The sequence below is a fragment of the Leptonychotes weddellii genome, chromosome 6 (assembly GCF_054177405.1).
Source record: "Leptonychotes weddellii isolate Sample4059 chromosome 6, ASM5417740v2, whole genome shotgun sequence".
Taxonomy (NCBI): domain Eukaryota; kingdom Metazoa; phylum Chordata; class Mammalia; order Carnivora; family Phocidae; genus Leptonychotes; species Leptonychotes weddellii.
Window position 1 is genome coordinate 104515660 of NC_138374.1, and position 20477 is coordinate 104536136.

The following is a 20477-nucleotide window of genomic DNA, read 5'->3' on the forward strand; positions in this document are numbered from 1 at the left end:
CCTGGCTTTGAAAACTTTATTCCAGTGTGGTTCACTGGTCTCCCTCTTTTGGACCCCATCCCGGCCTCTTCTCTCTTGCTACCCACACAGCCCCTGCTGGGGGTGGGGGGTGGGGTGGGGGGTGGACCTTTGGCATCTCTTGTCAATGAATCATTTCAGCAGCCTGGGAACCAGCTATTCCTCCAGGACGAGCTCTGGGGCTGATCTGAGGAGAGCTCTCACACGCACACGTACCATAAAATCAGAACATTCCCTTTCCCCTCCATGCCAAGTATACTCATATTTGCCCTCCAGCCCCCAATACGGTCATTCCTAGTATGTCCCACCACTTACCACACAGGTTTCTCTCTTCTTATTCCATCCGTTCATCCATCCACCCAACAAGTATTTATTGAGCACCTACTATATGTTGGTCCTAGATGGCAAGTCCACAGAGGACACTGAATGTATTTACCTTAGTTTGCAAGGAAGAGGAGTTACACCCACAACAGGGTCCCATTCCATTGAGAAATACTATTTGATGGGGGGGGGGTGTATGGAGATAAATAGGACTGAAAATAGGCCTGTGAGACCATCTGAATGAATTATTATTATCATCAGATTATAATATAATTATATTTATCACATATAAAATTATATGTTAATTATTAAATTGTTATTATTGTTGCTATTTTTAAAAAAACCTCTGATACAGCACTTTCTGGGTTTTAGGACTTAAGTACTTTTACATAAATGGTAAACCTATTCGTTGCCTGAAAAGGGTGTACAGGCTGAAATAGAAATAGATTAAAGAAAATTTCAAATTCCTGGAGGGCAGATCTATAACAAGTTATTAAAGTGGAGTTAGGAATAACTAGGGTGCATTCCTAACCAGTGAGAATGAGATCACGAAGGGTAAGCGCCATAATCCAGTCCAAGCCATTCTAGTGGCCCCATGAGGGGCAGGTGCTCAAGTGAGACAGAGTTCCGGGCTGACCCCGCGGGCCATTGCTAAGCAGTTACTATGGAGCCAGATTCACCCACGGACCTCTGAGCTTCCACTATGCTGGGGGCGGGCTGAAGGGCTTCTCCCCTGTCCTTCTGCTCTGCCAGGGGAGCAGCCGTATGTAATGTCTCACATCTCTCTCCCAACAAAAGCAACCCTTTGCTGTGTGTCATCCAGTGAGTCACCAGCACGGGTGGGAACAGACCCAGGATTCCTGCTCCTTTCTTTGCTGGGGCTGTTTGCTGGAGATGACAATCCCCCCACATGAGCAGCCAGTTACATTTATGGTTCTTAATGACATTTATTGGGGCTTATGGGATAGGAAAATAATGGGAAGTGAAGGCTGGGAGATAAAAAATCAAAATCTGAAATGACACACCAGATCCTGATTCCTGAAGGTCTAAAACTGGCAATCCAACTCAGCATGTCCTTCCGTTGGGAAATGGTTCCTAGGGCTGAGGAGGAATCACGCCCTTACCCAACTCGAGATTGGATGGGAGAGAGAAGGAAAGGGGGGAGGGAACAGCCAGGGGTCTCTGCAACTGTGTTCTTGGATTCGCCCCTATGATTTCATCTCTATATTTACTTCATGTCACCGTTTGTTTTCCGTTTCGGCACGTATGTGACATGTCACAGTTTATCATGCACATTTAACGCCCATTGTCCCACCAGAATCTTGTCACAGAGCTGTGATCCGTAGAAAGAGCAGTGGGTACAAGGTCAGTTGACTAGGACTCTCTACCTAACAGGCCATGTGAGTCCAAGTAGGTCACCCAACCTGGACCTTAATTCCCTCAGAGAACAGGGCTAGACTGGTTGGCCTGAAGGTGCCCTACTGCTCTAAACTGCCATGTCTGCGTGTTCAGCCCCGCAGAGGAAGATGCTGCCCCCATGACCCCCCACCCCCAACTGGCTAAGGCCGCCCGTGGTTTTCCCCATCTCCTCCTGAGGCTTTGCTGGAAGCACACAGGACACGTTCGGTCACAGGCTCCAGAAAACCTGGCAGAACAGAAAGAGCAGTGGACAGGGATTGATCCGTCAGTATGACATGGATCATACAATCCCGAGGACAGGAGCAGGGGACACACAGAGGAGAGCTCTCTGGTGGCTGGATACTGGGTCCAGGGGAAGAGGGGTCAATTTTCAATGTCTCTGAGGGGTGAGCTGCAGGGAAGAAGGTGCTTTCGCTAGACCTGGCCCACGTACTCTGAGGATGTGGGAGTGACACTGAGCCAAGGACCAGTAACGACTGTCAGAAGAGAACAGTCACAACAGCTCACCTACACAGGCACCCGTATTTTGCTCAAAACTTTGAGAAGCAGTTGATGACTCTAATTTGTTTTTGGCACAAACATCCTGTTCCAACGGGAAATTTTCTGTTGCTTTATGCGGCGGGGATTATGGGAGGAGAAACAAAGTATTTCTTCTGCACTTCTGTGGGGCTGGCCGCTGGTGCTCCATGAGGACGCTGTAAGCAGGCTGGTCTCTCTAGTCTCAGGAGAGGAATCACAGAGTCCAGGACAGGCCTGGTAGGGCTGGGACTAGAGTGAGGGGGTGGGGGGGTGAGGTGGCTTGGGAGGCACTCGCTCTCAGGGTCCTGCAAGTGCAGGATGGGCACCTCCTCACTTGCCTTAGCCTTGTGCAGGCCCCGGGGCCTGGCCTCCTCTGGGCATCTTCTAGCATGCAGTGGTTACTTGTTCAGAGGCACTGGGCTTGTGTCATAAGGGAAAAACTGGTTCTAGGGGACTCAACGTACAAAATAAGACATATTTCGCAGCCCACCACAGTCCCCAAAACATGGACTTGGGAGTCCAACTGACCTGGGAATGGTTTCCAGCTTGCCATCCTTTAGTTGTGTAACCTAGGGAAACATACTTAATCTTGCTGTGCCTCGATGTCCTTCCTCATCAATATTAAAATAGGGACAATAACACTGACCTCAGAGAGGATGCATGAGGATTAAAGGAGGGGGACAAGGAGGGTAATGAAAATACCTGCCTCATGGTAAACCTCAGCGTAGCAAACCTCCCTGTGAGGCTGTGATAGTGTTGAATGACCAAGTGTCGGACAGGGCTCTTGTCCTGGAAGCTTCCACAGGCAACATTAGCATCAGAGGAGGGTTTGGAGACCAGTTCACCAATGTCACACCCAGAGTTCAATAACTTGTTACAGACTGCATGACTAATAACAGTTTGGACACAGTCAAAAACAGTGATAAATGGGACAAGCTGGCCCAAATTGATGGATCACATGAACATTCAAACCACAGCTTTTCCCTACCAACAGATGTATAAACATATGAGGAGGGCTTGTAAGTGAAGGGGTACGGAGTCAAGGGCCAGGAAAACTCTCTAACTTTTGGGTCAAGATCAGATTCTGGTTAATCAAGGAGGGCTTCCAGGAGGAGGTTCTGGGGCATTCAGCAGCCTCCAATGAGGCTCAGTTGCTCTCCTTTCTTTCATCACCATCTCAACGGTCAACACTTCCCAGTACAAAGGATAGAAGATGGGCTCTGACCCCACAGTTGGCTGACTGCCGTCACCTCTCCAGACCTTTCACGATCCGACGCCTGGTCCCTTTAAGGCATCGAAACTCAGTGAACGTTCTACGGGTGGCCTCACGGCCTCCGCGAGGCGCGCTGACGTCACCCTTCGGGGAAACGGCTGACGTCAGCGCGTCCTCGGCGAGTGGGGGCGGGGCCGTGACTCACCCGAACCGCGCCCCCCGCCCGCTGTCGAGCGCACGTGAGCGCGCGCCGCGCTGGTTTCTAAATTTAGCTCGGCGGCTTCGGTGGGGGTCGGGCGAGGTAAAGGGGGCCGAGGGGACCAGGCGGGCTGGGGGGGCGGCTGTCCCAGTCCCTGCTCGCCCCGTTGGCGGCCCTCCTGGAAGACGAGGGCCCGGCCGGAGGGTGGAGCGCGGGCGCCTCCCGACGCAGCGCCTCAAAGGTCTCCGCGTGCAAGCCCGGCCCCGTGTTCGCCCTGCCCCCGAGTAGGCGCTCAGTTAACGAGCCAGAGTTCCCTTCTGCTCAGCGACTCGGGACTTCCCGGAGAGTCCAGAGTTCTGGAAAGTTCCCCGGTGGACGGGGTGCGGTGTGGGCTGAAGTCAGAACAGGCGCGGGGCCCGAGGCCGTCGGGGCCCAGACCTCGGGGTCCACGTGGGGTCGTCACTCAGCGTTTCTGAATTCGGGGGGCCCGGGCGTGGCCGGAGTCGCCATCAGCGCTTGTTTGGGGGCCTCTCGGGACCCCCCACTTCCGAATTGGGCGGGGCAGTGAAAGGAACTGTTCCCTACGTGGCGGGCTGGGCGGTGGTCGTTCTAGGCTCAGCCCAGGCTTAGGGGCCTGAAGGTCACCTGGTGAGGAGACGATGCCACAGAACCCCAGGCTCTCCATCCCGAGCCCCCCGTACCAAGGTGACCTTCTAGGAAACATAAAAAAAGAAAGTAGGGCCAGACACCTTGTGAAATAGACACTCCCCCGTTCTTTTGTTGGCGGAGGGAAAAGTTCTGGAAAGAAGCGCTGTCAGCGTAAAGTGAACTGAGATTTTGACTTTGCAGAGTGGTGGGACATGTCACGGTGACCTGCATTCTGTTGTTGGTGTGGCATCCTCAGGTTTCACAGGGTTTGTCTCCGTAGGCAGCTTATAAAACAATGTTCATGAAGCTTTTGACCTTGCTAGGTGAAGGGTGTTGGATATTACAGAAAAGTAAAATATAATGATAAAGTGGGAAATGTCAAATGGTAATAAGGGAACGTTAACGGTTGGGCCGTTAAAATTTTATATTTCAGGTTTTCAAAGGCTGTAACCTAGAGTTTTTCATGTGTTCTTTTCTTAGAAGTGGTGGGAAGTTAGTTGTGGAATAAAGGTAGCTTTGCAGATCATGACCTGAATGAATGACAGAAACCCCTAAATCCAAATGTGTAATTTTCATTTGTTTTCCAAAAATAACTATATTAGCCTTTGTAAATTGGAGATTTTCAGATATAAATATGGAAACTGCAAGTGTTTAGGGCTTTATTCCCCATTCAGTATCCATCTTAACACAGTTTTAAAAGGAGGGACAGTTTAGGATCTAACAAATACGTCCAGAAGTAGGCATAGTTTTATATTGTTCGTATAGCAACAGAAGTCTCTTTGTCCTAATACCGTACAGTTGCTACCACATTTTCCTCAATGTAATGCCTATTTTGGGAGGGACTTAAATGGAGCAGGTGTGAATGATGATGAATCATGTTCTCAAACTGAGCTAATTTCCCTTTGTGTAGGTTATTGTTCTGTGTGTATGTAATGTATAAGAACCTTAACATAAACGTTCTCACGTTCAGAAATTAAGTTTTTTTAGTCCGGAAATTGAGTTTTTTCTTTTAAAAATACTTACCCTTGGAACGGACCACCTGCATCCTGTAGGAAGCCTGTTAACATTTCTGTAAAGTCCTCCTTGCCCCCAAGTTGTACCTGTTCTCTTAGAGCTGTATCTGTCACTCACTAATTGTTTACTATGTTGTGATTGTTTGCTTACATGTTTGTTTCTCCCACTAGACTAAGCTCTTGGGACTACGGACTGGACTGTCTTTGTATTTTTGGCATCTAGAACAGTGCTACCATGTAATAAGAGCTGTATTTTTCATAGTGTTTTGTTTCATTGAATAAATGTGGTGTTTCCCAAAGCAGATTGCAAATTTTGAGAAGGGAGAGTTCTTTATAGTTAAGGGGATTGAGCTTCAAACCAATATTGTTGCACTAGGGGACACAGTTTCCTTCTTTTCCAAGCCCACCCTTCCCCAGTCCCACCACCACTACCACCCCCACCCCCACCCCCACCCATGATAAAGGAGACAAAATAAAAGTCAAACCCTAAATTATTTTGGGATCTAAGTAGTGTGGTGTACCTTTAGATTTGAGATGGTAGAACTTTGTCCTGCTCTCCAGGCCATAACTGTAATCCACACACTGGGTTAGTTAGGTCCTTGTCACAGGGAAGTTAGTCATTATTATTTTTTAAATAGGGGTGTCTGGATGGCTTGGTCGGTTAAGCGTCAGACTCATGATTTTGGCTCAGGTCATTATCTCAGGGTTGTGGGATTGAGTCCCATGTCGGTCTCTCCACCGGGCTTGGAGCCTGCTTGGGATTCTCTCTCTCCCTCTCCCTCTGTCCCCCCCCCCCCACCGCCCCCCAATTAGGAATTTCAGAAGCTCTGCGTCTTCTGTGGATAGTTAAGCCTGGTTGCTAAATGGAATGTTTACACTGAAATAGATTTGGTTTCTGCACAGTACTTCATACCTACCCTGAGAGAAGATTTAAGGATATAAAATGAAGAGATTTACTCTCTCCCTTAAAAGTTACCACGGTCAAAGAGCGGGGGATTTTTACCATCAAACTTTACTAGCCAGAACTCAGCAAGCTGGAATTGATGCCACACTCAATTTTACAAAAGGCTGATGAAAAAATAAGTTGCTACCAAAGATCTAGTTTTGAAAATACATACATAGTATGTTACAGTGGTTACTGATATTTTCAGCAATAACTAGTACCTCTGCAAAATCCCATCAGAAGGTCCACATTTTAATATCCACTGTGTTTAATTAAGTCAAGAAAGAGTGATATGTATTTGGAAGATTTTTAACGAGATTTTAATTAGGGTTTTAGAAGGTGGTTCAGCTACATTTTCCCACACAAAGAGTTCCATGAGTGTGATGAAACACAGAAAGTAACTTTCATGAAAACAGAAGAAAGCTAGAAGGAAAGACCCAAGGGACACTTTGCTATTGGCTAGGTTCAGCGTGGACAGTTCCTATTCACTTTGATACCACCCTCCTCACCATTTTTAGGCACTGTTTCACCTGGATTTTTTTCTCAAAATAGAGTATTCTCAAAATATTATATAATAATATAAAAATAACAACTTCCATTTGTTGAGCACTATGTGCCAGGCCCTGTGCCCAATGCTTTATGAAATTATTTCAGTTATTATTATATATGTGTATATAAGAGATTTATTATAAAGAATTGGCTCACATGTGTATGGAGGTTTGCACCTCCTGAGATCTGCAGCGTGAGTTGGCAAGCTGGAGACCCGGGAGAGCCAATGGTATGGTTCTGTTCTAAGTCCAAAGGCAGGAAGAATTCGCTCTCACTGGGGGAGAGTCCGTCTTTTAATTTTTACAGGACTTCAACTGACTGGATGAGGCCCACCAATGTTATAGAGGGCAGCTACTTAATCTGCCAATGTAAATATTAATCTCATCCAAAAACATCCTCACAGAAACGCTCAGAATAATGTTTGACCAAACATCTGACCACCCTATGGCCCAGTCAAGTTAATAAATTTGTTAACCATCACAGACCTATTGATTTCCAAAGCTCAAGGGATGTGAACCCACGTCCCATAATGTTATGCCACAATGTCTCCTTCTCACTCTAGGATTCACAAAGTAGCTTTAACCCTGGGCCTTTACCCCCTTATCTGGAATGTCTGTCAAAGTTCATCGCACTCACACCCGATGAACACACCTAATTAGGGCAGGTGTTTAAATACCAGTAACCAACTCAGAATCCCCTCCCCCAGTAGCACATACAACATAGCCACTTCCTTCCTTAGGATAACTCTCTAGCTTTCAAATTCTATTCCAAACTTTCTGATTTTCTATTCACATAACCCTTTAATTCCCTCCACACTAGCAAATCTTACCTGACTCCTTGTTCAGTCCCCTTCAGTCCTCTTTGAAGAGCACCAAGCCAGTGAGCCCACGACCTTCCCTTCTCTTGGGTGCCTCCTTAGGACCAGCCTTTGCTATTGCTTACTCTTGACTCACTCCTGCCTTAATTGTCATTGTCATTTTAGAACTCTGACCTCTCCACCCTCTCCCCCCAACATAAGCAACTGTCACTGCAAGGACTTCACTTGGTTGAGTTTCAGACTGGTGAACCTACCTCCCAGAGATAGCTGATACCAAAATACTTCCATGATCTATGTACTTTTAATAAATACTGTTCACTCAATTTATTTGATCACAATTTTGGAAAGAATAAGAATTCTTAGAGTAATATTTTTTTACTTAGTTGGCACTATTCTGTTACATGCTAGGACACCTTTTGTAGGTATCATGGATGTCCTGACACCAGCATTTTTTCACAAACAGCCTCAGAGCATTTGTTCTTAGCAAGTTAGTTGTCCTTTAATATCCAGAATGTAGTCATTCCCAGCGAAGTAATGCTTTGAATACTTTCTCAGATTTTTATGCAGTTTTTCATTGTTATATATTAGTAAAGTTAAAAACATTAGAGAACACTTAAACACATGAACAAAATCAGATTTTATTGGTATTCAAAAGATACGGTGGAGCCTGTCTAGCTTTTAAAACTGAAAATGTTGGGGCACCTGGGTGGCTCAGTCGGTTGAGTGACGGATTCTTGATTTCTGCCCAGGTCATGATCTCAGGGTCATCGGGCTCCACCCTGGGTGTGGAGCCTGCTTAAGATTCTCTCTCTCCCTATGCCCCTCCCCCAACCCCCTCCCTCCCTAAACAAAAACAAAAACAAAAAAAAACAAAAAAACAACTGAGAATGTTAAGATGGCTATTGGGAGAGGGCAGTTGTTACAGATGTTATAGATATTAGCACTTAAGGTATTTTTCATTCTTCTAAAAGTTAATTTACCAAACACAATGGGCATTTTTATTACAGTCACAAATAAAAATACACTTTGCTTCCATATTAGAAAAAAAGTCAGGTGTGTATTTTTTGATAAATGACATCTGCCACAATTATATTCATTTAATCAAAATGAAAAAGTTCTTTCTGTTACACAAGTACCTTTGTTCCAGAGTTTCCAGGGCTTGGAATTATATTAGTCCTCTTAATTTAAACTGACTTGGTTGGCTTTGGTGTGTCTGATAGAATAAGAACAGAGGGTATTCAAGTCGAGATCCTAAAAATCTAAGTTGTTACGTTTGATGTGTAATTTAGTATTGTTTTACCAGCCAGATTCCAGTGACTTTGGTCTCTAAAACAATTATGAGGCTGGGCCCTTTGTAAATGGTTTCTTGGATGCTTTTTCATCTATTGAAAACTTAATAAAGAGGAGACATCACTTAATTACCCCTTCCTGTGTTCTTAATAGTGTTATCTTTTTATTTTTTTTTTTTAAAGATTTTATTTATTTATTTGAGAGAGAGAATGAGATAGAGAGAGAGAGCATGAGATGGGGGTGGGTCAGAGGGAGAAGCAGACTCCCTGCCGAGCAGGGAACCCGATGCGGGACTTGATCCAGGGACTCCAGGATCATGACCTGAGCCGAAGGCAGTCGCTTAACCAACTGAGCCACCCAGGCGCCCCAGTGTTGTTATCTTTTTAAATCCAGGTTTGTTGAAAACAGTCATGTCTTTTCCTTTGCCTTTTTTAGAAGCAGAGCTACAATTATGTTTTAGGACACAATGGAATCTATCAATTAATAGAGCTAACAGATAATTCTTTGTCTTTAACTATTAAATGTAGAATTTCCAGCATATTATGTAAGCAGCATTTATGGTGATATTCTGGAAATTTAAATCATTGAAATTTTTAACAGATTTAGATTATTTTGTTTGAGATTTTAAAAAATATTATAGGGGCGCCTGGGTGGCTCTGTCGGTTAAGCATCTGCCTTCGGCTCAGGTCATGATCCCAGGGTCCTGGGATCGAGCCCCAGGTCGGGCTCCCTGCCCAGCGGGAGTCCGCTTCTCCCTCTCCCTCTGCCTGCCGCTCCCCTTGTTTGTGCTCTCTATCTCTCTGTCATATAAATAAATAAAATCTTTAAAAAAAATATAGAGAACATTGCCTTAGTGACATTATGGTTATAATAAAGATTTTGCGATCCAAATCCTTACTTTAAAAAAAGAACTCAAAACATTTTTCTTATATCCTATTTTAAAATGTTGATATTATTATATTGAATTATATAAAATCCAATTGGATTATTAGTGTTATAAATAAATACAAAAAAATTACAAGATCTGCTTCAATCATGTAAATAAGATTTGTTTTACACCTAAATTGTAAACTGTATTTTAAATTTTATTTTATTTTTAGCTGGGTAGTTAAGATTTCAGGCTTTTTTTTTTAAGTCAAGTTTACTGAGGTGACTTACATGCAGAAAAATGTATTCTTTTAGGTGTGAAGTTCTATGAATTCTGACAAACACAGCCATATAAGCATTACCACAATCAAGAGAGAACATTTCTACCACCCCAGAAAGTTCACTTGTGCCCCTTTTAGTTAATTCATTATCCTGAAAATAAAATTTTAAATAAAATAAGACTTTTAAAAACATGCCTGGTACACAGGCCTTGGGCCATTATTATTGTACACCAGATTATAACTTTAGTGGGAAGGCAAATGTAACTGAAACAAACCTAAGTTTTGAATATATTACTCTAAAATGATTCGATAGAAGTGTTCAAAACAAAGTGAAGGATTGATTTTATTGTTTTATTCCATCTCCTTGATGTATGTTTACCTTTCTTCACCCTACATCCATCTCAAACATCTTTTTTTTTTTTTTTAAAGATTTTGTTTATTTGTCAGAGCGAGTGAGAGAGCACAGCAGGGGCAGCAGCAGGTGGAGAGAGAAGCAGGCTCCCTGCTGAGCAAGGAACCCAATGTGGGACTCAATCCCAGGACCCTGGGATCATGATCTGAGCCGAAGGCAGATGCTTAACCCACTGAGCCACCCAGGTGCCCCTCCATCTCAAATATCTTGATGTAACTAAATCCTTAAGGCATTTTCTTTTGCTAGCTTGTATTTTAGTCTTTTCAGTGAATATTAAAAGTGGAATATTGTCTCTAACCTTCTGAAATAAGCAAGTTAAGAGCAAGAACAATGTCATCTTCATTGTTTATTACCATCTCTTCCATACAAAAAAAGCCTAATACTTATTAAATGATGGAATTTTCTTTGTTCCAAGCTGAGCAGAGAGGGGTTTGAGAATGACTAGGATTTTCTCCAATAAACATTGAGAGTGTTGGTAGTGCTAGGTTAAAACTTAAAGCTCAGTTAAAAACCTAGATTTTAGAGTTAGATCTAAATTTCTTTCATCCTTTTTTTAAATTGAAGTATAGTTGATGTACAGTGTTATATTAGTTTCAGCTCTGCAACTCACTAGTGATTTGACACTTCTATACACTGTCCTGGGCTTACCACCATAAGTGTAATTGCCATCTGTCACCACACAACGTTAATTACAGTGTTATTAACTATATTCCCTAGGCTGTGCTTTTTATCTCCTTGACTCATTTGTAACTGGAAATTTGTATCTCTTAATTCCCTTCACGTATTTTGCCCAACCCCCCCCAACCCCCTCCGCTCTGGCAACCACCAGTAATGTTCTCTGTATTTATGAGTCTGTGTCTGTTTTTTTTGTTTGTTTGATTGCTTACTTGTTCATTTGTTTTTTAGATTCCACGTATAAGTGAGATCATACGGTATTTGTCTTTCTGTCTTACTTATTTCACTTAGCATAATACCCTCTGGTTCTACCAATGTTGTAAATGTCAAGATCTCATTCTTTTTTATACCTGAGTGATATTCCAGTGTGTGTGTTTGTGTGTGTGTGTGTGTGTGTATACATATGTACACCGCATCTTTATCCATTCATTTATCAGTGAACATTTAGGTTGCGTCGATAAGTTGGCTATTGCAAATAATGCTGCAATAAACATAGGGGTGCATATACCTTTTCAAATTTGTAGTTTTGTTTTCTTTGGGTAAATATCCAGTGGAATTACTGGATCATATGGTATTTCTATTTTTAATTTTTTGAGGACCCTCCATACTGTTTTCCATAGTGGTTGTACCAGTTTACATTCCCACCAGCAGTGCACGAGGGTTCCCATTTCTCCACATCTTCACCAACACTTGTTATTTCTTGTCCTTTTGATGCTAGCCATTCTGACAGGCGTAAGGTGATATCTCATTGTGGTTTTGATTTGCATTTCCCTGATGATTAGTGATGCTGAGCATCGTTTCATGTGGACCTACATTTGAATACTGACTTTATCATTTATTTAGCTATAAAACTTCAGGAAAATTCATTTCTATGAGCATCAGTTTTCCTATCTATAAAATCACAATAAAAAACCAAAATTCATTAGAACTGCTATGAGGAGGAATTTGAGATTAAAGCACCTGGCAGAGAGTCTTGCTCATAGCCCAATCCTTTCAACTTGAAATCTTAAGGTATTTTAACTCAGGTACCACAGCTGTCTATGGTGGAGGAGAGAATTAGCTTTTAGAATGCAGATGGAGGTGGCTGGATCTGACCTGTGGGCTCAAGCAGTGTAATTACCCTCCCAGTTTGTGTTTTGGTTAATTACAGATTTTCATTTACAGGATTTTCTTGGAGGAAAGAAAGAAGAGTGGCAATGGTGAAGAGAAAGGAAACCAGATGGGGAAATTGAGAAAGGGAGAGATATTGACTGAATGAATGATGAATGAATGAGCAAACAGAGCAAGGCACCAAAAAGGGTTAGTAATATTATCCCATATAAGCCAGCTTGGCATATGGCATCTAGAATACAAAAGGAAAGGAGTAAGGAAGTTATACAAACAACATGGAAAAAAAATAGGTATCTAAATATTTTGAAAAATATACAGTGAAAACTCCAAAGTTTCCCTTTATACAGTGTTACTTTGTATATATTATATAGTATTAAGGTTCAGAAAACTGGTTCAGTTATTTACCTGCTCTGATTTCCTAAAGTTGTTAAATAATTTGATCAGTACAATGGCATTAGAATAGCTAAATTATAAACATAATGAAACAAAGAATACTACTTTTTAAATGCCCAATAAGCCCAGAAAAAAAAAGACTTTTCTATGGCCAGCCAAACTCTCCAGGGTGAGGGTAGAATAAAGACAATTTCAAATAAGCGAGATCTCAAAAAAAATTATTTCTCATTTGCCCTTGTCTCAGGAAGCTGCTAGAGGGGCTGCTCTGTCAAAATGAGAGAATAAACCAAGAGGAAGGTGTCAGATCCTGGAACCAGGGGCTCCAACTAGTGTTGCAGAGGAATAAAGGTAACTTTCAAAAGTATTACTAACACAGAAGATTAAAATAAAAATTGAAGGAGTACAGGTGAAAGGAAAAATTAGTTAAGAAAATAGAAGCTAAGAAATAAGAGGAAGAGAAACACATACTCTGAACCTGTTTCAAGAATGAGATGGCAAATCTGGCCCTTAAGTCTCCTAGCATCCAAAGCAAAAGGGAAAGTAAGCTCACTTGCAAGTTCTATAATTCCTTAAGATAAAAACAAAGTGGTTGTTTCCCAAAAGACTTATTGTAGATCTTATAAAAAGGATCCTTCGCTCTTAATTTTATCCCCACAATAGAATATTGTGTTTCATATGACTTTCTTAGAGTGTACCTTACAGCCCCAAAGCATTATTAAGTAAAGACAATTCTGTAAGGACTCAGGAGTACTCTCCAAGATGAATCAAGAGCATGTGAATGGCTAGTCAGGATATTATTAATTGACATCCCATTAAACTTCATGGGAGGCTAGAAGGAGGTTGGTAGGTTAGTCTGTTATCCTGGACAATTTAGCTCTTTCCCCAAACTAGCCCCCTTAAAGCAAAACAAGTTCTCTTAACTGCACTTGTCCTCAGTAATAGGCAGTTTAGCAACTGTCTGGATGTTGGAGCATGTTCATTTGGGGGTCTCGTGCCCCACCCCAAATGGCTCATCAGAGTATGCTGTCCTATCTCAGTTTCTGAGAGAAATTTTGATAAACGCAATTTTCTCTAATGCGTTACATTTCCACTAATGTTTTAGTACCTTTAGACTGGATTTTCTGGCTCTCCCATTAATCTAACTCCCAGTACAATCTAGATAGAAAACTTTCTGATTGCCCTGTTTCTCCACCAGGTAACATTCAGGATATCATGTCCATCAAGCAATCTTTCATAAGCATTTATTTCCTATAACCAGACTTATATTAATAATTAAGATTGCATTTAGTTAGAAGCTATAGTTTGGACAACTGACTAGAATTTTCAGTTACCTATCACATATCATCCCCCTAACCACTGATGAGAATTTACGACACCACGTGTACAGTTGTCAGTTTTAAAAAATTCAACCCCTTTTGCTTTCATCTGATAGATTTTCCATTAAGAATTATTTTTAATAATTCTTATTATATCATATCTTACATTATTATAATAATAATTCTTAATGGAAAATCAAGCATAATTTTTATAACTCCTTGAGTGTTTGCCATTATTTAACCTATAGTTCACTGGTTATTGAATAAACCTTAGAAAGAAGTGTATTTTTTAAATAGCTTTTGAACCAACCTTTAGAAAGATAAAAGTTTTTGCTATTAATCTCTTTTGTGTCTAGCAGAATATGTTTATTTACACATAAATAACTAAATCTCTCTGACACCCTAAAATTTGAAACCTTAAAAGTAGACTTCTGTTTGTACAGTACTATTACCTGCTCTTTTCCAGGAAGCTAACTAATAGGATTATACTTCAAAATAATAAACTGCCTCCCTGCCACTTATAGGTCAGTTATTACTATGGTAGCATTTCTGCTGTCTTTAATAGAGTCTAGAAATGCTTGAAACTGAAGACTAGAAAATACGGTGGTAGCCTAATAGAGTCCATGGTGACATTTTTATTCCGACCCGAAGTAAATTTCCATATATTAAATAAAAATTCAGCGAAACAATATTTCTTCTCTCTTAAATCAACATTTGTCATTGCTGCAAAAATATATCTAACCAGTTCTTTTATTTTTTTATGACTGTTGTTAATTTTTGCTCTTTTTAAAAATAGAAAAATATTTTTATCAAACTTGATATGATTTAGAAGCAATGATCTCTGAAATACTGAATGATGTATTTTTATAAATAAAACTGTCATAAATTTAGAAATCAGTTTTATAAGTGAGAAAATATCACAGATGTTGAAGAGGATATTTTTTCATAAAAAATTTCTAAATTTAGGCAAATTATTTTGACTCTAGAAAAATCTATACAAAAAGAATTTTCAGAAGTGATATTGGCAAGATGGCAAAGTAGGAAGCCCTGGATCCTGCTTCCCTCACAAACACACCAGCTCAGCAACAACTCATGAACAAATTCATTTTATGTAAAATCTAGAGACTAATTGAAAGTCTCTTGCATCCTAGGTGAATATGAAACCATACTCACCAAAGCCAGTAGGGAGATTCAGGACCCCTTTTCACCAGAGTCCCTGCTCCCAGCACAATGCCGTACAATCAGGAGGAGAACCCCTAACTCCCAGCTTCTCCTAGGGAAGGGAGAGTTTGGTTTATGCATCTAGCACCCTGGAATTTCCCAGGGAGCTCCCAGAGGACTGGTTCTGTCTTGTAAGTCTTAGAACTCTGATGGGTCCAGCATAATCTAGCCACCTGAGGGAGAATGGAAACAGCAGCTTTGGTTGGTAGATGTCATAGATCTTCCTTCCTGCTAAGCACAAAGTGAACAGATGTCAGTCTTGGAGCTCTGATGAGTCTGGTGCTATCTAGCACCTCGGGGAGAATGGGGACTGTGGTTTGGACTGATAGATACAATAGCTTCCTCACACCTGACTTAGCACAGAGCAAGCAGACAAAAACCACAGCTTCCTGCTTCTCCCTGTGGAGGAAAAGAGTTGATAGAGGCTCCCTAAATCCTGGGCAGGGTTGATAGGTGGGAGTCTTCTCTTATACAAGGTCAGTCCATGAAGACTGGTGCAGGTGCCTGCTTTGCTCAGCGTACAGACACCAACACAGACAAAGAAAATGAAGAATCAGGCAAAGGTGTTCCAAACAGAGAAGGAAAATAAATTTCTAGAAACTGACTCTAATGAAATGGAGTTATAGGATTTACCTGACAGAATTCAAAATAACTGTCATAAAGATGCTTTTTGAGGTCAAGAGAAAAATGCATGACCAAAGTGGGAATTTCAACAGAAATATAGGCAATATTAAAAAGTACCAAACAGAAATCATGGAGCTGAAGAACACAATAACCAAACTGAAAAATTCACTAGAGGGGTTTAATAGCAGACTAGATCAAACAGAAGAAAGAGTCTGTGAACTTGAAAACAAGTCATTGGAAATAATTCAGTCAGAGGAGCAAAAAGAAAAAGAATGAAAGAGAGTGAAGAAAACTTAAGGGACATCATCAAACAGAGTAATATATGCATTATGAAAATCCCAGAGAAGAGAGGGAGAGAGAAAGGATCAGAAAGCTTATGCAAAGAAATAATGTCTGAACAAACCTGTGGAAGGAAATGGACATCCAGAGCCAAGAAGCTCCCAAAACACTAGTTAAGATGAATGCAAGGAAATCCACACTGAGACACACAATCAAACTGTCAAAAGCAAAGACAAAGACAATTTTGAAAGCAACAAGAGAAAAGCAACTTGGCATGTACAAGAGAACCCTCATAGGACTATCAGTGGATTTTTCAGCAGAAACCTTGCAGACCAGAAGGGGATAGAATGACATATTTAAGGTGTTAAAAGAAAAAAAATTGCCAACCAAGAATACTGTACTCAGCAAAATTGTCCATCATAAAGGAAGGAGAAATAGACTTTCCCAGACAAAAGTTCAGGGAGTTCATCACCACTAGCCCTGCCTTAGGAGAAATGCTAAAGAGAATTCTTCAAGTTAAAAGGATGCTAAATAACAACATAATAGCATAAGATAGTATGGAACTTTGGTAAAGGTAAATATATGGACAAATACAGAACATCATATTACTATAATAGTAGTGGGTAAATCAATTTTAATTCTAGTATAGAAGTTAAAAGACAAAAGTATTAAAAGTAAATGTACCTAAAAATACGTTAAAAGATGCACAACATGAATGCATGTAAATTGTGACAACAGTAACATAAAGTATTGGGGGAGAAGTTGAAGTTTAGAGTTTTTATATGTAATTGAACTTAAGTTGTTAAAATAGACTGTTACAGGGGCACCTGGCTGGCTTAGTTGGAAGACCATGCAACTCTTGATCTCAAGGTCACAAAGTTCAAGCCCCATGTTAGGTGTAGAGATAACTTAAAAATAAAATCTCTTTTTAAAAAAATAGACTGTTATAACTATAAATATTTTATGTAAGCTCCAAGGTAACCCCCATACATGCACACAAAATCCCTATAGTAGTTACACAAAAGAAAAAAAGAAAGGAATTAAAACATACCAATGCAATATATTTAGATAGACATATATATAGACATATAGATAGATACAGAGAGAGACATATAGAGACTATATATCCATATAGATATGTATGTATATCCATATATACACAGGAAAACAAGAGGTAAAAACAGACAAGAGGAGTACAAGACTAATAGAAAATAACTAACACAATGGCAGTAGTAAATTCTTCCCTATCAATAATTAAATGTAAATGGATTGAATTCCCTATCAAAAGGCATAGAGTGGCTGAATGGATAAAAAACAAAACAACAACAACAACAACAAAAAAAGACCCAACAATATACTGTCTACAAGAAACTCACTTTATTTTTTTTTTTTTTTTTTTTTTTTTTGAAACTCACTTTAGATTTAAGGACACATATATGCTAAAAGTAAAAGGAAGAAAAAGATACTCCATGTAAATGGTAACCAAAAGAGTATAGAGGTGGCTATGCATGTATTAGAAAAAATAGATTTTAAGTCAAAAAATGTCCCGATACAAAGCACATCATATAATGATTGAAGGATCAATCCACCAGGAAGGTATAACAATTATATATGCATACAACATCCTAGCACTTAAATATATAAAACAAACATTGATAGAAATGAGGGGAGAAATACATAGAGATCCAGTAATAATAGGAGATGTCAATATCCTACTTTCAATAATGGATAGAACATCCAGATAGAAAATCAATAAGGAAACAGAGGATTTGAACAACACTGTTGACCAAATGGACCTCATAGATGTTATACAGAACATTCCACCCAAAGCATATACCTTCTCAAGTGCATACAGATCTTTCTTCAGGATAGATCACACATTAGGTCACAAAACAAGTCTTAGGAAATTTAAGAAGATTGAAATCATATCAAGTATCTTTTCTGACTACATGGAATGAAACTAGAAGTCAATGGCAGAAGGAAAACTGGAAGAAAATGCACAGATATGTGCAAATTAAACAACACACTCTTGAACAACTACTGGGCCAAAGGAGAAATCAAAAAGGAAATTAGAAGTACCTCAGGACAAACAAAAATGAAAACACATCATACTAAAACTTATGGAATTCAGCAAAAGCAGGGACATTCATAGTGATAAACATCAAAAAAGAAGAAAGATATCAAATAAACAATCTAACCTTATACTTCAGGGAGCTAGAAAAAGAAGAACTAAGCCCAAAGTTAGCATAAAGAAGGAAATATCAAAGATTTGAGCAGAAATAAAATAGAAAACAGAAAAAGATACAAAAATGAATAAAACTAAGAGTTGTTTTTTTGGAAAGATAAACAAAATGGATGAATTAGACCAAAGAAAAAAGGGAAGCCTCACATAAAATCAGAAATGAAAGAAAAGACATTACAACTGATACCACAGAAATTAAAAGGATCATAAGAGACTACTGTGAGCAGTTATAAACCAACAAACTGGATAACCTACAGGACATGGATAAATTTGTAGAAACATACAGCCTATCAAATTACATCATGAAGAAGTAGACAGTCTGAACAGACTTATAACCAGTATGGACATTGAATCAGTAATCTAAAACTTCCTAACAAAAGCCCAGGACAAGATGGTTTCACTGGAGAATTCTGTAACATTTAAAGAATTAATACCAATCCTTCTCAAACTCTTCCAAAAACCTGAAGACTAGGGAATACTTCCAAACTGATTTTATGAAGCCAGCATCACCCTTACACCAAAGCCAGATGAAGATACCACAAGAAAAGGAAACTACATGCCAAGGCTCCTAATGAGTATAGATGCAAAGATCATCAACAAAATACTAGCAAGCCGAATCCAGCAGCATGGAAATAAATCCACACATATACCGTGAACTGGTCTTTGACAAAGGTGCCAAGAACACACAGTGGGGAAAGGATAGTGTCTTTAACAAATGGTGCTGAAGAAACTGGATATCCACATACAGAAGAATGAAATTGGACCCTTTTCTTGCACCATACACAGAAATCCACTCAAAATGGATTAAATACTTAAACATAAAACCCCAAACTGTAAAACACTTAGAAGAAAGAAGAAGGGAAAGGTTTCATCACATTGACCTTGGCAATGATTTAATGAATATGCCACTAAAAGCACTGACATCGAAAACAAAAAATAAAGAAGTGGGACTACATTGAACTAAAAGTTTCTGCACAACAAAGGAAACAATCAACAGAGTGAAAAAGCAACCTGTGGAATGGGAGAAAATATTTGCAAACCATGTAACTGATAAGAGGTTAATCTCCAGAATATACAAGATGGCTCATTTAGGTGTCAGCTTGACTGGGCTCAAGGATGCCCAGATATCTGGTAGAACATTATTTCTGGGTATGTTTGTAAAGGTGTTTCTGGAAGATCTAAGTATTTGAATCAGTAGACTGAGTAAAGAAGGTCCACCTTCACCAAAGTGCCCAGGCATCATCCAATCCATGGAGGGCCTGAACAGAGCAAAAATGTGGAGGAATGGTGAATTTTCTCTCTTCTTGAGCTGGGACGTCTATTTTCTCCTGCTTTTGGGTGTCAAAGCTCATGGTTCTTGGGTCTTGAAACTCTAAGCCTTATACCATAGGTTCCCCTGGTTCTCAGGACTTTGAACTCCTACTGAATTATACCACTGACTTTACTGGTTCTCCAGATTGCAGATGGCAGGTTGTAGGACTTCTCAGCCTCCATAACCATGTGAGCCAATTCCTATAATGAATTTCTTCTTGTATATATATATATATACACACACACACACACATATACATATAAATACATACATACATATATAAATTGATGCAGTTTTTTCTGGAGAATCCTGACTTATACAATATATAAGGAAGTCCTACAACTCAATAGTAAAAAGAAAAAAAAGATAAACCACCACCAACAACCTAATAATTGGATTAGAAAATACATTAAGGACTTGAATAGACATTTTTCCAAAGAAGACATAAAAATAGCCAACTGGTATATGAAAAAATGCCCAGTGCCACTAATCATTAGGGAAAAACAAATGAAAATCATGATGACATACCACCTCACGCCTTTCAGAGTGCCTATTATCACAAAACAAAAGATGAGTGTTGGTGAGAATGTGGAGAAATTGGAACTTTTGCATACTTTTGGTGGGAATGCCAAATGGTGCAGCTGCTTTGGAAAACAGAATGGGGGTTCCTCAAAAAATTCCCAGGAGAAGTACCATATGGTCCAGCAATCCCATCCTGAGTATCCAAAAGAATTGAAATCAGGATCTCAAAGAGATATTAGCACTGCTATGTTCATTGCAGCACTATTCACAATAG

General features: G+C 40.1%; 1 protein-coding gene and 1 long non-coding RNA gene across 2 annotated transcripts in view; one reads left to right on the top strand and one right to left on the bottom strand.

Annotated features, from left to right (window-relative positions):
* ATF3 (activating transcription factor 3) overlaps positions 1-20477 on the bottom strand; it is a 165573-nt gene that overhangs the window by 48737 nt on the left and 96359 nt on the right. The gene's annotated exons all lie outside the window — the stretch shown is intronic.
* The window catches only part of LOC145722315 (uncharacterized), a 92593-nt gene continuing 75783 nt past the window's right edge, over positions 3668-20477 (top strand). The window contains exons 1-3 of the long non-coding RNA XR_014146479.1: positions 3668-3791; positions 12349-12483; positions 12932-13035. This is a non-coding gene — a long non-coding RNA (uncharacterized LOC145722315). The remainder of the gene's footprint in view (positions 3792-12348; positions 12484-12931; positions 13036-20477) is intronic.